We start from the raw sequence: 23,047 nt of genomic DNA, 5'->3' as shown, positions 1-23,047 counted from the left end.
ATTTTATTGTTATTATCTAGCATCACAAATTACTTCAAGAAAAATGCTATGGAAATTATATCCAAGAAAGGACACCACATATAAAATAATGGATTCACAACTACACTAAAGCAAACAAAAACCATTCTACTTCGAAACTACTCGGAAATGAGTATTTTACTTAAGATTGTCAAAAAACCATAATTTCCAAGTCTCCACATAAGATATAAAAGGAAATACTAGCAGTTTTTTCTTTTTTGGTTTCATCAGGTTATGACAGGTGAGCAAAAGAAACAATTGACTGAAGTCGCACAAAATTTATATATGTACCATACTATTCCAACCATAACAGTAATAAAGAGCACTATATATGCTTGTGTGCATATAAACATAACTGCATGATGTAAGATATATATAAGATCCAATGGCCTAGAATCTAGATGACACTCATATTATATGTGTGCAAGGCAAACATGTGATTAGGCTTACTAAAAAAAGAAGCAATAAAGAGCATAAATGGTTGTGCCAATTCATTAGTCTGAAATAGTTTGAGAGATTAAATAAAGAGCATGACCATGTGTTTAGACTAAGTCCAACAAGCCATAAGAAACTCATAAAAGAGAAACACAAATAGAACACCACAATAAACTAAGCTACAAAAATCAGCAGTAGAGTGTGCTTTATGATCGAAGCCACTGCCAAAAAAAAAAAACAGAGAGAGAAAACACAACAGACTAAACTTGGAAGTTTTATTAACCAACAATTCTGGACCAAACAAAAAGCTATTATGCAGCATGTCTGTTTTAGTAGCCAAGATAGCTTTTCCCAAAGAATAACTGCTGTCTTTGTAGACAGAATTGTACAGTAATGGAAAAATACACAATTGATCAAGGTATTGGGCTTCAAGGGTAGACAAAAGTTAATTATTTTTTGGCCCAAGAATAGAAATCCTCTAGAGTTTGCGTCCAAATATAAAATTTATATGAAAAACTGACAAAAAAACACATGCCACAATTGCTTTGCGAAATTACCTCCTGATTATAGACACACCACATAATCTCTTACAGAAATCTCCACCAGTATACACGGACTCTGCGAAAGACAGGAGATGTAAAATAGCTATCAACAATTACAGTTTCAAGAAATTGGACTCTCTTAGAGAAATCAAAATTAGAAAAAGAAAACAAAATAATGAAGGTATCATCTATACAGCATAAACTAACTTTAGTCTTTGAACAGCAAACATGCATATGAAGCATGGGTCCTAAACTTCATATTAGGACAGTTAATATTAGATTTTCCTTTTTAGAGATTTGCAGTACTGACAACACAATGCTTTGCTTTTCTAATATGAGTAGTGGCACTTAATTGTTGAGGCTAAACAGTTAATGCCCTCACATTCAGACAAGAAGCTAATGTTACTCATATGCTAAAAAAATCCCTGTTTAAAAAAAGAAAAAAGGAAAAGTTACAATATGATAAGTAATTTTTCACATATAAGCTGAAGGAACCCATTAAAAATGAAAACAAAAAACTGAAAGGGACAAAGAACTAAAAAATTCCATTTGACTGTCAGCTTACCAGTTGGAGTGACCACCTGTTTTTCTGTAAATGGCAGATGTCCCAGACCATGCTTAACGACCTGGTAATAATTTCAAGATCATTACTCATTTACTAATCCCATTCTCAAAATGCAAAACCATAAATAAACTTTATATTCAAAGAAACAAATACTCACCAAACGAATCAACCGATCAGCATAAAATACAAAATCATGCTTCGTTGTTTGTGAATCACGTATGAGGGTATGCATGCCCCGTATCTGCATGAGTCAACCGGTAATTAGTGCCATAGAAAGTTGCTGAAATTACATTAATAACAGAGAATGAAGCTTGCCAGATACCTAAAAAGTTGAATGTATAACATATAAATTAGGATATATTTTACACAAGTCATGCTGGCCAAGCTTTGTACGGATGTGTTGTACAATCAAATCAATAGCCACGTGATTATCTCCTCCACGAGGAATAATGATGTCAGCATATTTTTTTGTAGGAAGAATAAAGTCATCAAATGCAGGCTTCACAAACTTTGAGTACTGCATTAAAACAAAAACATTTTAAGAAAATGAAATGGTGAAAAATGTAGCCTACTTTCATCAGATTATTCTCTCATTTTCATATGATCAAGTGCCGGAGACTAATAGTGAACCCTCAACCCTATCGAGTGGAGATTTTGCGAAAGGGAATGACATAAATGATTAAACAACAAGAGTTAATCAAATAATAAGAGCAAACCATCTGTCACAAAGATCACTTTCAAAAACAGCACTTTGACATTTCTAGCTACTAACAAGTAACAAAACATTATTACCACCAGAGTTGCAGTTTCATCTCCTGAGGTATATTCATTGATACTTTAAACTTAATTGAGGCCCACAAATTCAAAGATATAATCTCTTGGCAATAAGAATGATTACAAAATTACATGAATAGTTGCTAACCTGATCAAGAACTGTACCAATATCCCTGTTTTTTGCTACTGTGTCACGCCTTATCCTCCTTGCTAAACGAACACCAGCATCTACACTGAAAAAATTTCAATGTGAAGTGCCTCAACTTAGTAACACTATAAAGTGACATACCATGGCATCCCATAGTTAATGCAGAAACTATAAAAGAAATCATTATATTAATTGAATCTCAAATGTAATGGTATAATACTGAATAAATTAGAGAAAAAAAATAGTCAGATAAGCATCTCAAGACCACATATTTGTAGTAGTAACTAATGAAAAGCATCAGAAATACAGAGTAAGAACATCAAGTAGTCTAAATGATAAAAAAGAAAATAAATGACCTGTATCGACAAATATCTTCATATTCATCAACTCTCGAACACGGGGATCATGAAAAATGAGAATGCCTTCCAAAATTATCACATCTGAAGGGTTTACCTGCACAGCATATGCCGCCATATTGTTGAAGTAAGGGTCCTCTAATTCAGAACTCTAATAGAGATAAGAAACATAATGATAATTGCAAGCATGCACATACTGTAAGTACTGAATAACTTTAATTCTCCTATAACTTCTCTTTGGTAAGACAAGTATAAGAAAACAAGAGGCAATTCATTAGACCAGCATGTTAAGAAAACAAAAGTTACCCTTCTAGGTGGGAAGACATTGTTTTTGTAACTCTTGAAGTCATAGTTTGGAATATCTACTTCTTTCCCATTCCTCAACTTATCCATAGAAGCTAAAAGTTTCTCATTATCAAATGCATCTGACAATAAAAGCAATTTTACATCAAAAGACATGAAAGAGACAGCATGCACCATATAGGAGAAATACATACCACAGTTAGGCTAGTTATGGCTACAAAGCAAACCAATTCTAATGTGCCCCACTAAATGGCTAAAAATATACTATATTTTTGTGAATTTTTAGCAGGATACAGGTATTAGAAACTGTGTACAAATGGGCACTAAATTACATAAAGTTTAATAGCACAAACCTCATTGCTTGGTTTAAATGCAGGCAAACACTATATAATCCTAGAAAAAATATAATGTGACTAAAACAGAAATTCCCTCACCAGGAAGATCAAAATTGTATTCATGTACTCTTGCATGTTCTTCTGGTGTCAAATTATGGTAAAAAGAATCCTGAGAAAGCATAAACAAAAGTATTATAAGAATGATGTGCAACACATATACACAGATATTTTTATAAATAAAAGCTTTCTAGATTTTACCTCAAGCATAAAATGACATAAATATTAGAAAATTTATGAAACAAATAAACAACAGAAATATGGATTTCCATTTAGTTAAACTTACCATCATAAACCAGAAAATCCACAAGTACCCAAAAATGTGCCAAAAGAAAAATCAACTTAAGAATCAACACAAAACTATTCTAACCCTTGAGCTGAGTGTTACCAAGTTCAGCTCAAAAATATAATTAAATTTCTTACAAGCAAATAAATCAATAAGTATGTTTCAAATCAATTATAGTCAAGTAGAGAAAACCAGAAGCCTAGAACCATACAAATCATGAATATTTTCATGATGAGATTACCTGGTTAACAAGAACAACACGCTGGTCATGAAGCCGCTGTATAATCATATCACAAACTGTAGTCTTACCAGATGCTGCTCAACCAGCAACCCCTGCCATGCAAAGAATAATGTGATATCTAGAAGAGACTACAGAAGAACAAGCTTCTTCCAACAATTCTTCTTCCTAAAAGAACGAAAACCTTATGCGCCAAGACCATAGTCCAGCATATAGAAATACAAGAGGCTACCAAAGAAACAAAATAATGAATTTTTAAAAAAGCTAAGGGTGGAAACAATAAAATTTTTAAGAACCACATAGATAAGAAGGTGAAATTTCGGGAAGATATATTAAATATATATATATATACAAATCTTTTGTAGAGGGGCTATTTCCCATCCTGGTCACTATGTAGGTCCATCCCTGACCACAGCATAATTTTTCCCTCAACTTAGGATGATATCTATTTAGTAAAGAAAAGTGAAGTATTGGCTGCTTGTACGTGTTCCAATCCAAGTTTAAAGGCATATTCGTGATATATATTAAAAAAAAAATTAAAAAGAAGAATGTCGTAACAATGTAGTTTTCCAATCCAACTTTACCTATGACAAAAGGTTGCATAAGAAGTTATCTGTAGCAGAGGTTGTTGGTTGGTACACATTTGAATGCCTTTCCTGCAGAAGGTTATAAAAACTCACAAGAATGTTGAACAAATTAGTGATATAAGAACTGATGCTATAAAGATATTACAAACCTAAGCTTGTATTGGTGGATGTGCCACCTTCAGAACCTGAAATCATTTCAAAAAGCTTCTTTTTTCTAACATCATCAAGTTTCTCAAGTGACCGCTCCAAGGGTCTCATACCAACCAACTAAATAAAATGGGCAAAGAAGAAATAAATCCATACCATCAATAATCAAAATTCAGAATTAAGCAGCAAACCATGAATTAGTGCTCTAAACTCATCAAAACCAGTACTGAAGCTGTCTTCTAAAATAAATGGGAATAAGCAATGTTTAGCACATTTTACTCAACTGATTGTTAAAAAATATGAAATATATTACAACTACAAACATAAATGCACTTACCTCCATAAGGATAGGCACATAGTCCTTGTGCACCTTTAAAATAACAGCCTTGTTACTTGTTTCAATACAGAATGTTACCCAGTTAAGAGTTGATGACCGTACAAGAGGAACTTTATTTTTTACAGCTGTCTTAATATCTACAATAGACAACATCCATTACACTTTGGGCAAAATCAAAATTACCACCTATCAAAGCGATTACAAACACTCAAATGCAAAGAATTTATGTCATCTAATCTCTAATAAAAAAAAACTTAAACCAAAAACATAGTAAGGAATCCTATGACAATACTATATTCTGAATTAAAGAACTACAGCGTAGGATAAAGATATACTTGCCTTCCACAATGTCAGCTAGACTTAAGCACCCAGCTGTATGCATTGCCTGAAGACTTTGATTTAGTGCCTCAGTAGAGGCAGGTTTTTTCTCTTTCAATTTTTCCTTTATAAAAAAAAATAAGAGAGAGAGAGATAAATCAAAGGAGTTAGATAAATGCAATAAACCAATATCCCTTCTTCAATCTTTATTAAATTATTTCTAAGAAAAATCTGAGATAAACCATATGAAAATATATATTAAAAGTAAAATTGAATAAAAAAATCACTTTATATACAAATCAAAGCTACGATCAACATCATTTGAACTTCTAAAAAAGAATCTACTCATATGACTAAGTGCACTTTTATTAATAAGAAAAATGAATGTACAAGTCAAAATCCAAAAAAAAAATACCACCATGCTCAGTTGTAAGTAACTGGCAAAAAGTAAATGAACACTTGAACAGCTTGGTTACATTCAAACAATCTGTTTGCATTTTAAGTTGATATAATATTATTTTTTTAGCTAGCAAAAAATGAACATACCAGCAAAACTGGCAATATGAAGTGTGAACTTGCAGAGAAATTAGTTCTTAAACCCCGAGCAAGATTGCCAATAGCTTGAATTGCCTCGACTGCTACAGCGATATTAACATCTGTTATGAGCTGTACAGAAAAAGAATTAAATGATTTTTATTCATAAACTCAAAAAGCAAGTATAAACTTATAACAGAAGTAAGAATATAAAGCATGAAGTTAAAACTTAATGGAGCAGATTGAACACTTAACTATGCAATATTAAAAAGATCCTTGGCAATAGATAGAGGTATAAACGATGCAAACGAAATACCCAAACATAAAAAGACAATGTACCTTTTTTAGTGTCCGACAGATTTCTGAGAAATCACCGGGTGCTATTCTTTTTGTTGAAGCAAGCTTGGTTAGCTCTGCAACAGCCTCTTTCCGTTCTGACCAATTGGTTGCTTTCTGTGACATAAGGCACAAGATGTTAATAGCAGTACAGGAACATCAAAACCAAATATTCCTAAATTAAATCACTACAACCAAAAAAAAAAATTGAACTAGTTTGACGGAGAGAAGAAAGAAGACTGACCACTCCATCCCAAAATCCAGAATTCTCCAAAGGAGCCAATATATCAACAGGATCAACGAGCTCATACTCATCTATTTCCTGAGGAGCTGACAATTAAAATATGTTAAACTATGCATAAACAGGAGAGCTAAATAACCAACATCTCTGCAGTAAAAAAACTAATAAAATATAACACTAAAGTGTCAAACTCCTACAATGGTAATCACTTGTTACCCGCTAATAGAACACCTACTTGTCGTCATTTAATATCAACCAAGAAAAAGAATAATCTAATAGACTATATGTATTACACACCATCAGATGTAGATTCCTCAGATGGGCCAGCACCCACAACTTCAGATACAACCTCCTTTTCTGGCTCCTTGTCTTGCTCAGACCTGAAGACATCAATACCAACTAGGTTAAGAAAAATAAAAACAGCAAGCAGATCAAACAGCTAATGAAAAAAAATGAATTTTCACCTTATTTTGCGACATGGCCTAGCTGCCCCTGTTACATTCACCAGCTCGACTTCCAATTCTTTTTTCTTCAAAAAATAATAAATAATAAATAAGTCATTACTTCCAAGGATCAGGGAGCATCTATAATCAAATATTAAAACTAAACACAATAAATGAGGAAAAATATGGTCTAATATATGACAAGCACTTTCAACTTGCAAGCATCTTAAATCTAGACTCCCTTGGCAATATATAAGAATAAAAATATAATAGAAACATTAGGCCAAATGTGGTGTAGAAAAAACAAGAAAAGATAAATAATTGAAGCAAATCTTATAATTACCATAAGAAGACAACACAGGTAGACCAGTTTCTCAAGCTTTTAAGAACCTGCATATAGAGTTTTATCATAAGATAAATAAGATGAGATTTTGCTCAATGAATGAAGAGATATGCAGCTAGTTATATGACACCCAACAGAGATAAAACAAGCAATTAGTAGCAAATCACAGCTCACAAGAGACAAAGACACGAAAACTTAAACTAATAGATCCTAAATCTGTACATGGTAAACTATCACAAAAGCTTTCAGATTTTATCTTCAATCTGTACTGTGAAACACTTTCTCAAAAAAGAATTTCACAAGAAAAATAAAAATAATTTAGCTAGCACTGTTACCAAAAGTAAACTGAAAACAATGGTGAACCTCATTTGCACAATACAAAAATATCAACATTTAGGGCATTAAAGTATAGCAGAGGACAAAAATAATGGAGCACTTACCCTTTCAATTAGACTATGGGACATAGTTGACAAAAGACTTTAGAGATTGAATAAGAGACTTCCAGTATCGAAACAAAAGGCAGGGTAGTGAGATCCCTTTGCCAACATCCCAAGCCTCATCATCGAGAGCCTGTCATCGTCGCCACCTGCAGAAGATAAAGAGAGGGTGAGCAAGAGAAAGACGAGAAAAAGGAAGGTACCGAGATACCTCTGTCATAGTACCGAGATTCAAAATCAATGGTCATATAATAATAAAAGGCCACAAACAGAATTATAATTGTGCTTCATCTTAATCAATTGACTATTCTCCTTCACACCATGGAAAAGAATTGGCACCTTTCCTCATTTAACTACAACAATATCAAAGTTCAATAATAATGTAAATTTTTTATCATCAATAACCTTAACTACCATATCCAATTCAACATGACACAAAGGCTTAAGTCTTTTACATATGTTTCGATCAGAGCACTTTGAATTTTTTTTGTAGCAAGAGTACTTTCAATTTAATAACAATATAGAAATATATATGTATATATAACACAACCCAAATAAATCATTCAATGTCATATTAAAAAAAACTACTGCAGTACCAAATTTTGGTTTTCAAACAATCCACTTTCATTTCCCATGATTAAGGGTAGTCATGACTATAAAACTTTTGGCAATTGTCCAGATAGAAGAACTAGTCCTTACTCAATTCTATCTCATTACACTCCAGCTTGTAGTTAGGTATACTCAAATTTATGTGTTCTCCCTTGCTGATATTCTCAAAGCAATGCCCTGATACCACAACTGGAACCCCATGGTTTCCTGCAGCAACAGAAGCCGTGTGCCTGTACATTATATCAAGATCAATCAGTGACTCTTGAAGAGTTAAAGAGGCAATAGGGGAAAGAAAAATTACTATAGATTTTTTCCTCAAATCTAAAATATTTGTGTATTTTAAATACATATATTTACCTTTCTCATCGAGCAATCAGGGTACACCGCACTGGCTTTAGACAATGAAGTTTCCATGTGTCTCATTTTTTGCAAAGCATTGCAATATCATGGGTTTTAGATTGAAATGAATCTCTGGAACTCACTATTACAAAAAACAATTAAAAAATAAAACAAAATTATATACCTCCTGTACAACTCGAAATCCTTTGTACGATCACCAAGTGATCGCTCCACCTCTTTAATTCCACCTCTTTAATTCGTAGTCTCACCGATAAGCAATACTGTAACCTAGATGCTCAAATGGTGAAATGAATATACTAATCTGGCACTTCATTTTTAGACAATGTTACAAATACCAAATTGCTTCTCACAGATTGACCAACCAACACGAGTGGGTGCTGCCCCAACTTAAAACCAGAGTAGTAATATTCGAACCATTCCAATCCCAATTTCTCGTCCTAGTTTATGCAAATAATACTTAAAAATCGAAATGCATTTGGCTTTAGCAAGAAAAGGGAAGATAGATAGATGAATGGAGGAGGGCAGAACCTTAGATTTTGGAGCTTGCCGGAGATAGAAGATCAGCGCCTCAGAGTTTTGGGTTGAGTGAACTGGAGATGGTTAGAGCTGCACGGACTTTGGGTTGAGGAAATGGAAATGGGTCTCTCGGTCTCACATATTTTCAGGGTCTCTCAGTCTCACTGGAATTGAGGAAATGGGTCTCTCGGTCTCACGAGGAAATGGGTCTCTCGGTCTCACTGGAATTGAGGAAATGGGTCTCTCGGTCTCACATATTTTCAGGTCTCAGGAATGAAAAAAAAGGCTAAGTGGCGGGTCTCACAAATTTTCAGGTCTCAGTAATGAAAAAAAAAGGGCTAAGTGGCGGGATGGTGAATATTACTGCCCTTTTTTCATGCCAATATAATACTCTACAATAACACATTTTTATTATTATTATATTCATGTGTTATAGAAATGGGTATTTGGTGTAGTGCCAGCTCGTATATTAGAGATAGCCTTCTCCCCGGTACATCTGGTCATAACCTTTACAAAATCTTAGATCGCCTACTAAGTAACTCATCATTCTTGTTTGTTAGGCGATCTAATGGCATCCAAGAAGAGTGTATCCAATAAGAATGCATCTGGCTCGTCTGCTCAACAAACAAACAAGGGAAAAGAGATCGCCTCTGAATCTCCCCTTCCTCATTTCGGCCCAGTGGTGGAGAGGGAGGTTGTGGTCGACCCCAATGCGTTCTTCGAGGCAAAGACAATTGCCTCCAAGATTACGACCCAAGGAAGGGTCAACAAAACTATGTTGAGCCATAATATAGAGGTCAGGTTCGGAGTCCTCATTGCCCGACCTCCGTTCAGAGCTGCGCGCCTCTCCGAGATGACTTCGCGATCTGGAGTGACAAGCATCTAAAGGCGGGGGCCTTCCTTCCCCTGGATCATTACTTTGCCGACTTCCTAAATTATGTGAAGTTAGCACCTTTTCAGCTCCCCCCAAATTCATACAGATTTTTGGTGGGGCTAAAATATCTCTTTTTGAAGCACGAGTGTGAGGTCCCCACTCTGGCAGATATTTTATACTTCTTCTACCTTAAGGCTAGCCCAGAGAAAAAATGGCAAGTTGACAGATTCTACTACCTCACCAGATTCCCGAACTTCGCTTCGGTCATCGAGCTCCCAAGCAACCCCAATGACTACAAGGACCAGTTCTTTATGTCGAATGGGTTCCAAAATTGTGAGCATCGATACTTCAACCGTCCTCGTAAGTCTTATTTCTTTCCATAGCTCGGAAAGTCATTCTTTTTTTAAAGACATATTCATTGTGCATATGTTAATTGATTTCATTTTTTGTGCAGCCATATTCGTGAGGACGGGGAAGACATTGACCCTCGGGGGTCAATATGAAATACTTTATGGGCTTCCACCCAGCGAGAAGGACTACCGCCAATTCGTGAATGACGCCACGATGTTGGTGTGTAAGTTGATCGACAAAGGCCAAACGCTGGCCTTAAGAATGACCCGGGCTACCCTTCTGATAGTCCACGAGCTCCCGCCTTCTCAAGAAGAAGATTCAGAAGCTGCTGAAGGTGAGGAGCAAGAGGAAGATGAAGTGCCTCTTGTGCGGAAGAGGCGAGTTTCTGAGGCTGCTCGGGAACCTAATTTAGAATGAGTTGCGTCGAGGGAAGTAGCCGACCTTTTCGGCCAAGGTAACCCATACCCTTATAGGGAATTAGATAGGGTTGTTGCTGACTTTAGGCTAGTTAGATTTAGCTCAAATCAGCTTGTCCACCGCCACCCTAACAATCCAGACCATAACATTACCCTGCTCCAGTGCGTGGATCACTTAGTGTTGCACCATGATATGAGTTACCCTAGAGGCACTATTGTTGTAGATAATACCTCAACCTTTAGGTCAACCATTTTTTAGGAATATGGGACAATTCGTAGGTTGTGGTCTTCTTTGCTTCAGGGCGCCTTTGCCCCTGGATTTAGGCAATATGTAGACGAGTCTAGCCCCAAGGTAGAACCTGAGCCCGAACCTCATATAATCCAAGAAATTTTAGACTTAGATTCTCCTTCTCCTCCAGTAGTCCCAAGGTTGGAGGTCGTGATAATAGAATCCTCCCCCAGCCCGAAGGGTAGGACCTTTATTTATTTCTTTTGTGTAAGTTTCTGACTTTACTTGTGAACTAACTCCCTTCTTATTCTTTTCAGGTGAAGAGATGGAACGATCTGGGGCTCCTGACCCCCCCCCCCCCCCACGCGGCAGGAAACAACTCCAATTCCCCTGCTAAGGGGAAAGGCGCAAGCTCAACCACTCCAGCGTCTACCATGATGGAGAAGAGGATTCCTCCTCCTCAGTTCGCGCTTGCTTGGGATCAGGTAATACAAGCTGATCCCCCAGCTCCTCCTGTCTCAGTTGTAATTGTGCGCATCCCGGTTGATCCCAAGGACCTAGAGAAGAACCTTGATGCCTTTCAGGGAATCCTCTACGAGACAGCGAGCCACATGGTGGGGCACTCTTATAAAGCCAACCCAAAGGACCTGAGGACGATAGAAGAGCGGAGCCCGGAGAATGTTTTGGAGTCAGCCTTGGGGATGACCCTCACAGTAAATATCATTCTTTAGTGAAAAAAAAAATTATCTTGCCAAAGTATACATTTAACTTGTCTCTTTATTTTGCAGTCTGCCTTGGCTCAACTCCGTAGTATAGCCCGAGCTAGGGCTAGAAATGATGAACTCCAAGCTGAGCTCCAAACCGCCAATGCCGCCCTGATTGATGCTCAAGAAGGCGAGCAAGCTGCCAAAGCTGCCTTTGCAGCCGCTCAAAAGGGCTAGTACGATGCCAAGTTCACCCTTGCATCGTCTCAAGAAAGTGAGCAGGCCGCAAAGATAGCCTTTGTTGCTCTCCAGGTCGAGGTTGCTTAGGCCAAAGCAAAGCAGCTAGAGGCCGAGGCTACGGTTAAAAAAGAGAAAGCAGCTTCACTGTCCTCCATGGAAAACATGTTGTATCATTGCTAGGCTTTTAACCAAGATGGCAACTTTTCTTTCATGGCTCCCGAGATGTGGGATCCATACCTCAAAAAATTCAAGGCCCGGATCTTGCAAGACCCGTCAAAGACAGGGGATGCCTCTACAGCAGGCGAGCAAGAGATCGAGGAGGTCACGTCCTCAGAACGTCCTGGAGGGGCTTAATGAAGCCTTCGTTGTTTTACTCTTTCCTTCTTCTTTCTTTTTTTGTAAACAATTTCCCTTGGGCTTAGTTCGAGGTTTTTCTCCTCTGGACAACTTGAATTTCAATTCATATATCTAACTTTTAATCTATTTGTCTTTTCCTTGATTATCTGTCATGTTTATGCTTTCTTAGACTTGCATATTCGATATTTTAGAAGTCAATTTTTAGATCGGGATAGATATTTTGAGTTTGGTTATATCCAAATTTAATGTGTTGATTTATATCATACCTGTTAAGTGTCAGGCCTTGGACCCGGTTATATCCAGGATTTTAAATATTTTAAACTTAGTTCGTGTTAGGTTTATTTACATCACGAGCTTCTAAAAAAAAGCCATCGAATATTCAATTTTGCTAACTTCTAAATTTTGGACCTAGTTGTATCCAGTTTTTTAAGTGATTTGAACTTAGTTCGTGCTAGGTTTTTTGACACCTCGAGCTCTTAAAAAGCCATCTGATAATCAATTTTCCAAGCTTCTAAGTTTCACTTAGTTCATGCTAGGTTTATTGACACCTCGAGCTCTTAAAAAGCCTTCGGAAAATCAATTTCCTAAGCTTCTAAGTTTCCGACCTAGTTGTATCCAGGTTAGTTTTATACCTGGTTGTATCCTGGATTTTTTTTTTATACCCGGTTGTGTCCAGCCCTCCAAGTAACCAGAATGTAAAAATTTTCTTGGTTGCTTTTACAAACATCAATACACGAGCTAATTGATAAATAACCTTATAAAGAAAAAATTACTTAAAACCACGCTAACAAGAAAAATTACATAATAACCCCCCGTTATTTAATGAAATGGCTTTTGTAACTAAGCCTTACATAGATGGTTGGTAATACTTCTTTAAGTGGATGGCGTTCCAGGTCCGTGGGGCTATTTATCCACTAAGTTGAGCCAACTTGAAAGTTCCCTCACGCAAAACTTCCACGATCTGATAAGGTCCTTCCCATTTCGAACCTAAAGTGTTGTCCTTAGGATCTTTGTTTGCCAAAAAAGACCCTTTGGAGAACTAGGTCGCCCAATCCAAAACTACGTCTTTTGACCTTAGAATTAAAATAACGAGTGATTTTCTACTGATAGTGTTCAAGCTGTAACTGTGAATCCTCTCGTTTTTCATTGATCAGGTCGAGAGATGTGTTAAGTAACTCATCATTTCGCTCATGGCTGAATGTCCTTAGTCTATGCGTGGCTACCTTTGCTTCGACGGGAAGGACAACCTCACTTTCGAAGGTCAAGGAGAAAGGAGTATGTCCGGTGGAGGTCCTGTGGGAAGTTCAGTATGCCCAAAGTGCTTGCAGAAGCTGCTCGGGCCATACTCCTTTGGCCTCATCTAAAATTTTCTTAAGGCTCGCCTTTAGGGTCTTATTCACAGCCTCAACCTGTCCATTGGCCTGTGGATATGCAATCGAAGAAAAACTTTTAATAACTCCGTGTTTTTCACAGAAATCGGTGAAGAGATCACTGTCAAACTGGGTTCCATCATCTGACACGATCTTTTTAGGAAGCCCAAATCGGCATACAATGTTTTTCACCACAAAGTCCAAAACTTTCTTTGAAGTGATGGTTGCCAAAGGCTCGGCCTCTACCCACTTCGTGAAATAATCAATTGCCATTACCACGTAACGAACTCCTTCTTTTCCCATAGGTAAGGATCCTATTAAGTCAATTCCCCATACTGCAAATGAGCACGGGGATAAAATCATCATTAGCTCGACTGTAGCAGCTCGTGCGACTGTGGTGAAGCGATGGCATTTGTCGCATTTCTGAACATGGGAGATGGAGTCTTTTGTTAAAATGGGCCAAAAATAACCCTGGCTTAATATTTTTAAGGCTAAGTTTTGCCCCCCAACATGATCTCCACAAAAACCTTCATGCACCTCTTGCAGAATGGTTTTAGCCTCCTCAGGTAGAACACACCGTAGAAGAGGTAGCGAATGACCACGTCGATATAATGTTCCATCCACTATCACATATCTCGGAGCTTGATAGAGTATCTTTCTCACGTCCTTTCTTTCCTTAGGTAGCCTTCTTGTTGTAAGATATTCCACTATGGGGGGGTCATCCTGGTCGGCCTTGTGTCAATCATCTCGACCTCTATCGCTTTTTTTGCCACACTTGGACTCTCCAAGAATTCCACTGGTACTACGTTCAAAGTCTTAGCTTCCTTGGTGGTGGCAAGCCTTACCAAAACGTCAGCATTAGTGTTCTGCTTATGAGGGGATCTGTTCGACAGTACCGTACACAAATTCTGATAGCTCTTCCTTTACCTTAGCTAGATAAGCCGCCATCTTGGTACCATGCGCTTGATATTCCCCCTACACCTGATTGACCACGAGCTAGGAATCACTATAACACTGGATGACCCTTGCTTTCAATTCCTTTGCCACTCTAAGCCCGGCTAACAAAGCCTCATACTCAACTTCTTTATTTGATGCTTCAAATCCGAACCTCAGTGCTGTATGGAATCGATGCCCCTCTGGAGAGATCAATATGATCCCAGCTCCAGACCCATTCTCGTTAGATGAGCCGTCCATGAATATTCTCCACAACTCCTGCACTGGTTCCTTCAAAAGCTCCTCTTGAAATCCGGTGCATTCAACCACAAAATCAACAAGGGCTTGGCTCTTGATCGAGGTCCGTGGTATGTACAGTATCTCGAACTGGGTGAGTTCTACTGCCCATTTTAAAAGACGTCCCGATGCTTCAAGTTTTTGCAATACATGCCTTAGAGGCTGGTTGGTCATGACGTCGATTGAATGGGACTAGAAGTATGGTCTAAGCTTCCTGGAAGCTAATAACAGGCAGAATGCTATCTTTTCTATCAATGGATACCGTGATTTAGCCCCAAGAAGTCTTTTGCTTATATAGTATATAGGTTTTTGAGCACAGTCTTCTTCCCAACACGGCACTGGCTACATTTTCTGTCACGATCAAATAAAGGTACAGGGGCTCTCCAAATACAGGCTTAGACAATACTAGGGGCTCAGCCGAATGCGTCTTTAGGTTGAGGAATGTCTGCTTGCACTCCTCACTCCATTCAAATTTCTTGTTTCCTCTGAGCAAGTTGTAGAATGGCAAACACTTGTCAGTGGACTTTGAAATAAATCGGTTTAGCGCTACCACTTTTGCAGTCAGGCTCTGAACTTTTTTACGCAAGCTGGGCGAAGGCATATCCAATAATGACCTGATTTTATCTAGGTTCGCCTCTATCCCCCTTGTATTGACTATGAATCCCAGAAACTTTCCCGACGCCACTCTAAAAGTACATTTCTAGGGATTTAGCCTCATATTATATTTCCTCAAGATTTTGAAACATTCATTTAGATCGGTAACATGGTTATCGGCAGTCTTGGATTTGAATAGCATATTTTCGACATACACTTCCATATCTTTCCCGATTTTACCAACGAACATTCTATTGACTAACTGTTGGTAGGTAGCCCCGACGTTCTTCAGCCCGAAGGGCATAACTTTATAACAATACACATTTATTGGAGTCATAAAGCTAGTATGCTCCTGGTCCATAAGATTCATCATAATCTGGTTATATCCAGAGTACGCATCCATAAAGGACATGAGCTCGTGTCCCACAGTGGCATCTACCAACTGACCAATTCTTGACAGAGGGAAGCAATCCTTAGGACAAGCTTTATTTAGGTCGGAGAAATCGATTCAGGTCCGCCACTTTTCATTTGGCTTCAGGACCAGGACAGGATTCGCAACCCAGATCGGATATTTTTCTTCACGAATGAAACCATACTTTAATAACCGAGCTACTTCTTCTTCCAATGCCTCAGCTCAGACTGTTCACAAACGCCTCTGTTTTTGGGATTTCGCAGGCATGCTTTTATCCAAGTTTAGGGTGTACATGATCACACTCGTGCTTATTCCCACCATGTCTTCATGAGACCAGGCGAACATGTCTATATTTATCTCCTCGAGCTCCTCAATAGCTTGGACCTCTGGCCTGTCATCGTCCATTCGTGGGTCGATATCATCACTTAGGGTGATGTCTCTATCCTTTGTTCCTTAAGGTTCTTCCATCTCGGAGGTAACTTCCACTTCCTGGGACTCCTTACCTCCACCACTTATGGCCATTTCTTGCTTCCCGGGTTGTGATTTTCCCTTCATGGAAATGCTATAGCATTCCTTGGCAGCAAGTTGATCGCCTCTGACAGTGCATATTCTCGCAGATGAGGGGAATTTGATTGCTAGGTGGCAGATAAAGGTTATGGATTCAAATGCCATCAATGTAGGTCGGCCCAAAATCGCATTGTATGCAGTTGGACAATCGATGACCAAAAACTCAAGAAGCTTGGAGACAGTTCGTGGACCTTCACCTAATGTTACCACTAATTCGATCGTTCCGATAGTTGTCGATTCTTCACCAGAAAACCCATATAGAATCATGGAAGTTTCCTTTAGCTCGGTTACAGATAATCCCATTTTCTCTAGGGTGGACCTAAAGAGTAGATTCACATAACTTCCATTATCTACTAGTGTCCTCCTAACTCTCTGGTTGGCGAGCTGAACTGTTATGACCAGAGGATCGTTATGTGGGAACTGGACATGGCTAGCATATTCCTCTGTAAAAATGATTGGTTGTTTTTCCAATCGCTACTGCTTTGATAACCATTGCTTCGGGACGAACTCTACTCCGCTATGGGATTTCAGTTCATTAATATATCTCTTCTGGGCACCTCTACTCGTGCCTGCCAGATGAGGTCCTCCTGAAATAGTGGTTGTATCTCCTCCCGTTATCAAAGAAGGATTGTCCTGATTCACCTGAGCTCCAGCTTGATTCATTGGACCTTCCGGAGCTGACAGAGTGTTTTGTCCAGCGAGCTGACTGGGAGTTGCTCGATTTCGAGCGTACTGAGCCAAAGGTCCTACCCTGATGAGAGTCTCGATCTCATCCTTCAGGTGTCTGCAGTCATCAGTGTTATGACCGATATCATTGTGGAATCGACAGAATTTTGAAGGGTTTCTCTTCGCCCTTTGATTCTTTAATGGTTCTGGTTTCTTCCATTGAAGGTGAGCAGAATTTGCCAGGAAGATGTGTTCTCTGGTATCCATGAGATCGGTATATGTTGTGTAGACTGGTTTAAATTTCTCCACAGACTTGTTTTTCTTTGTTCTGTTCTGGTCGCCCTCACCATTTCCCTTTCTCTTATTATTTCCCCATTGGTTATTCTGGGCAACGGTTTGAGTCGTAGCTACCACATCCGTTACCACTCCAACGGGCTGGACAGGGACTTGACTGGTTCCTGCGACGGAAGCTCTCACCTCTTCTAGGTTAACCCATCTTTGAGCTCGGTTCAAGAACTCATCCACAGTTCTAACTCCTTTCCTCTGTAGCTCTTGCCATAGGTTGCCTCCAACAAGGATTCCCGTCCTCATTGCCATAAGCTTAGAACTCTCGTCGACGTCTCTAGCTCGTGCAACAACATTGGCAAACCTACTTAGGTACGCTTTCAACAGTTCTCTGGGTTGTTGCTTTACATTTTCCAGAGAGTCAACTTTAATCCTAGCTGCTTGAAAAGCCCTGAATGTTCTCTTAAAATCGGTAGAAAAACTCTTCCACGAGTTGATTGAATGCCTCTTGTACTGTTTGAACCACTGCCTAGCTGGCCCAATCAGATTCGAGGGGAATATTAGGCATCTGATGTTGTGGGCCATCATCATGGTGTTGAATATCCCCAAGTGGTCAAACGGATCTCCATCTCCGTCAAACTTTGACAAATGTGGCATCCTGAAACCCTGTGGATATGCAGTCATCGCAATATTTGAGGCGAAAAGCTCAAGCTCATCCTCTGAATCACACTCATCTTTCTCTTTTTCTGATAGGAGCCTTTTCATTAGCTCATCCATCTGAGCTAACCTTTCGAGGGTTTGGTCCTTGGTTCCTTGGTTATTCTAGGGTTGTTCAATAGCTCCCATCCTATCGAACGCATTCGGCGAGTTGTTGTCCCTCCAAGTTCAGGCTTGGTTTTGTGGGACATTCCTGTTATCACGTACTTCAGGAGGACCTCCCCCTTGACGAGTGTGACTAACTCCTTCATTTCGAGCTGAATTTCTTCTCTGTAAGTTTAGGCGATCTCATAGATCAAAATGTGGATCAAATCGAGGACTCTGAGCTAAACTCAGGTGATTTCTTAGATCACCTTCGAACCTACCACTTCGATGGCTTTCGGTCCAATAACTTCCATTAGCAAAGCTCACTACTCGCGGTTGAGGCTGAGGATCTGGATTATTGACACGTGTCAGCAGGACATAAGTAGGGGCACACGGAGGAGGATTTCTCCTTCTGTCCCTATAAGCAGGAATGTCACGTGGAGAACGAGCCGGTGTCGGATGTCTTATGGGTGATGGGGGATGCCAGACTGGCGAGGCAATTCTTGTCCCATCAGGATGAACTAAATTAGCCCGCAGTCGCTCCGCCCCACCATTTCTAGCTCTTTGTGTTTGGCGATCTGATCGTGACGCAAAAGGGTTAGTCGAAACATTTTATCTCTGTGAGCCTGCTCCGGCTCCTCCTCATGGGTTGCCATGGTTATTCCCAGGAACGTGCGACGGCGGTACCGAACTTGGGGTCGCATTTCTAACTGATCGACTGACCTGCCGATGACCCCTAGGAGGGCCACTAGGTTGAGCATTTTGGTGACTCGCGTTGTAGGCACAGAACTTGGGGTGGCAGTTCTGACTGACAGACTTGGTTTGGACCAGTTATTCCTGTGGGACTTATGAGACCCACTTTGCCTCTTTCCGACATTAACGTCGGTTGCAAGAGGGGGTAACTGAGCCAGAACCTCCTCGATTTTCCTGTTTACCTTAGCAAGATGGCTTCTTAACTGCATGTTTTCCAGTTCTACTGCAGTTAAGTAATCTGGGTTTGGATTCGGCAACAATTACGCCAAACTCCCAGTATCGGCGTGGCCCACCGGTTGCTTTCCCAGTCGTTGCTGATATTCAGGGCCATGCTCATTTGAAACAACGGTCTGGTGGGCCCCCTGCCCACCAGACTGTTCCATCTCATTGTCGTGCATCGAGCGAGTGATCACCATGATGAAATTTGATTGGGATTTTTATGAAAGCACTAATCTCAACTCGCAATGAAAGCACCAAACTGTTGACACGGTTTTTCACCAATAGTGAATTAAGAAAATAACAAGGTTAAATTAGTGCTTGATGATAAATCGAAGTAAGAAAATAACTCTCAAGAACACTGGTCTTTTTAAGTGGTTCAGTGGTTAAAATCCACCTAGTCCACGAGTCTATATTATTACTGTTTTTCTCTCTCTCTATTTTGATAGAGTTTCGGTATTACATAATAATCGTCCATTTTCCTGTCCAATATTCTCAGTATTTATAGAGAAATTCCTTGGATAGGTTTGGGTAACCGCGTGAGTCAATCACGGATTTACACATTTATTACATTTAATATGAAATATTCCCATTTATACTAGGATATCATCTGATCATGAAATAAATAATCTCCTAATATCTGGGACATTAAATGTCATAGGCTGGCCATAAACGATCGTATAAAGTATTCGGGTCTTCGGGGATCCGCGGACACGCCATATCTCCAAATTGCCACGAGCTGGATATACCGTCAAGCTCGTACTATGGAGGCCATGCCTTATAAATATTATAAGCTCGCGCTTATCAATTTATGCATCCCTAGCTCGTACAACCATCATGAAAACCATGTTGTCTACATGGAAAATACATGGACTCCTTGGCTATTTCTTCCATGCATCTATTTGCTAGTTGTACACGATCTGAGTGAAAAACTCATGCTGAAATTAGGATACACATATATTATTACATATATTATATTAGAATAACAATGAATTTAGAATAATGTCTAAGTTTGGAAGTATATGCTATATTTTTAGTTTGTTGAATCTAATTATTTGAACATTTTAAAAAAAAAATCTTAAGATTGGTTTGGGTGGGTCCCGCCCAAACCGCCTAACACATTGGATGGGTTAAACTTTTTTTTAATTGGACAGGTTAGAGTTGGATTTTTCCAAGCTAATTGTTACATTGGGTTGATTAAAATATGTTGTAACCCGACCAAACTGATCGATGAACACCCCGTGCATATAAAAAAGAGCACGCATACAACATAAATCTTGTTTTCGACACCTTAAATTATTCAAAATTTCCCAAAAATTAGTGGGATGGTTTTTATATCTACAATTAATATACACAATTATATATATATAAAATAGTATGTTAACAACTCAAGTATCGAAAACATAAAAAGGACAACCATAATCCCCTTTTAACCGGCCTACTTGAGAATTTTCATATAAACCTATTATTCTAGCTGGTTATTACAAAGTACAGGCCAATAATAAATGTAATGATTTGTCACAACAAGAAAAAAGAGCTTTTACTTCGATTTTTAAGCTGGATTTACTTCGGTTTTCGCTAAAATTCGCAAGCGCAGTAGTTCGAGGCGAAGTAAAAAGTAGTTAAAAACTGAAATGAAAAATAGACTTTCTACTTCGGTTATTATGTAAACCTGAAGTAGAAAGTGGGGATTCTAGTTCAGTTTTTACATAATAACCGAAGTAGAAAGTGGGTTACGCTTCCTCGTTGGGCATTTTCTACTTTAGCTATTATATAAAAACCGAAGTAGAAAGTGAGAATTCTACTTTAGCTTTTACATAATAACCGAAGTAGAAAGTGCCCAGCAAGGAAGTGTACCCTACTTTCTACTTCGGTTATTATATAAAAACCGAAGTATAGAATCCCCACCTTCTACTTCGGTTTTTACATAATAACCAAAGTAGAAAGCCCCCCCTATTTTTTTTTAATAATTATTTCTGATTATTTTAAAATGGCCCAATTCTATTTATATATATATTGCCTTAATTTTTTTTAAATGGACTAATTATATGAATTTATAGTTATATATATTTACAATTGGAATTAGTTATGATTTTTTTTAATGAAAATATGCTAATTTTCATTAATTAGAAATGTCATACATAAGCATAAAACACAAGTACTTAAGTAAGATAGCTAGCCTTAACATTAATACATTTACATAAAACTAAACTTAGAACTAAACGAACTCATAAACAAAATAGGCTTACTAATAAATGTATGTCATCAATCGACCTAACCATTCGTGTTGGATTGGCAAGAAGTTTGCAATCTCACAATATTCCTTCTTCCCATCAAACTGTAAAATTAATTAATAACAACATTGATTATTTTATAGATTATCGATACCAAAATAAGTTATAAAAAATAAGCTTACTTTTTCTTTTAGGGTTTCCATTGCATTTGATGCCCGTACAAGATCTCTAATGTACTTCAACACATAAAAACCACATTCATGACTTTGTGGTTGTTTTGGACATGCAACATTGAATATCTTTGTAGGATTGCTGAATAATTCATTGGAAGAAGCCTTATAATATGCACTATTTAAAAAGAAAAATTACAAAATTTATTAAAATGTAGTAACATGTAATAGTTGTTGCGTATTAAGAAATATTTTTAAAAATTTATAACTTACCTCATTATCATTTAATCAATTTCTTCAGGACGTTTGTGTGCTTTCAGTGGATCCAAGAACATGATTTTTCCTTTTGGCATAGCAATCACCAACATCCAATGTTCCCTAAAATAATAAGCAGGTTAAATAAAATAATTAAATTTTTAATATGAATAATCAAATAAAAAAAGTTTATAATATTTCTTACCGTATGTTCCAAGGTATAAAGTATAGTTGACCAACTTTATTCATGGTCATCAAACAATTTGCCAAGTCAATGGTTGATCGTTCTACATCGTTAGCATTATTAATGCTAAGACGCTCAATGTCAAAAAACTTATAAAAGACACGCTGATTTGGAAATAGGGACTCCTAAATGCATCTGCAAAATTTTCTAAGTGCTAAATATTTTTGAAAATTTCGGTAGAGTTTCCCCTATAAATAGGACTACCCAAACCTGTAAACATTCAATTTACTATGAAAATATGCAACAGATCACAGATCATTACTCATAACCATTCTAAATTTTATATCATTCCAAAGAATTAGTTGAAGGGATACATTAGTCCAAATATCATTGTTGAGCCTCCAATCATATGCAAAGAAGCAACTTGTTCTACATCCTCTGAAGTTATAAAGATTGACTCGTGATTCATGAATAATGGGTCCACTGGAACTGAGACTACTTTGTTTATTCCCTTAACTCTGCAAAACTCTCTCACCATAAACTGAAGGCTAACATGGATGTGATTCATGATGTGATCGGCAAATGGTTGGCCTTCTATCAGAGTGTTTTCTAGATTGACGTGAGATCCAGATGATGACAAATGTGGGCTAGTCGTAGAATTACGGTTCGTCTTATCCTTGGATGGGCTTGTTGACATAGGAGGTCTCTTTTTTAGAGGACCCTACACAACCTCAAGTAAAATGAATATTAAAATAACAGACCAACAAATATTTTAATAGATAACAAATTAAAGAATTCTTTTATGCCTGATCAGTCATAATTAATTATCTTGGCCAATGAATGAATGCATCATAGGTATCCCGAACATAGCGTA

At 38.1% G+C, this 23,047-nt stretch overlaps 1 long non-coding RNA gene and 1 pseudogene across 1 annotated transcript; both read right to left on the bottom strand.

The window, feature by feature from the left end:
* Positions 1-1,325: 1,325 nt before the first annotated feature.
* On the bottom strand, positions 1,326-4,147 carry LOC133803362 (uridine kinase-like protein 3; annotated as a pseudogene).
* A 1,672-nt stretch (positions 4,148-5,819) lies between these two features.
* On the bottom strand, positions 5,820-7,201 carry LOC133804971 (uncharacterized). Its single transcript, XR_009878727.1, has 4 exons — positions 7,022-7,201; positions 6,855-6,937; positions 6,320-6,646; positions 5,820-6,112 (listed from the first exon to the last, which is right to left on the bottom strand). It is a non-coding gene; the product is annotated as an uncharacterized LOC133804971 (long non-coding RNA).
* Positions 7,202-23,047: the final 15,846 nt, after the last annotated feature.

Source organism: Humulus lupulus, chromosome X (genome assembly GCF_963169125.1).
Source record: "Humulus lupulus chromosome X, drHumLupu1.1, whole genome shotgun sequence".
Classification (NCBI taxonomy): Eukaryota; Viridiplantae; Streptophyta; class Magnoliopsida; order Rosales; family Cannabaceae; genus Humulus; species Humulus lupulus.
The sequence above is the reverse complement of the archived record's forward strand: the minus strand, read 5'-3'. Positions and strand labels throughout refer to the sequence as shown.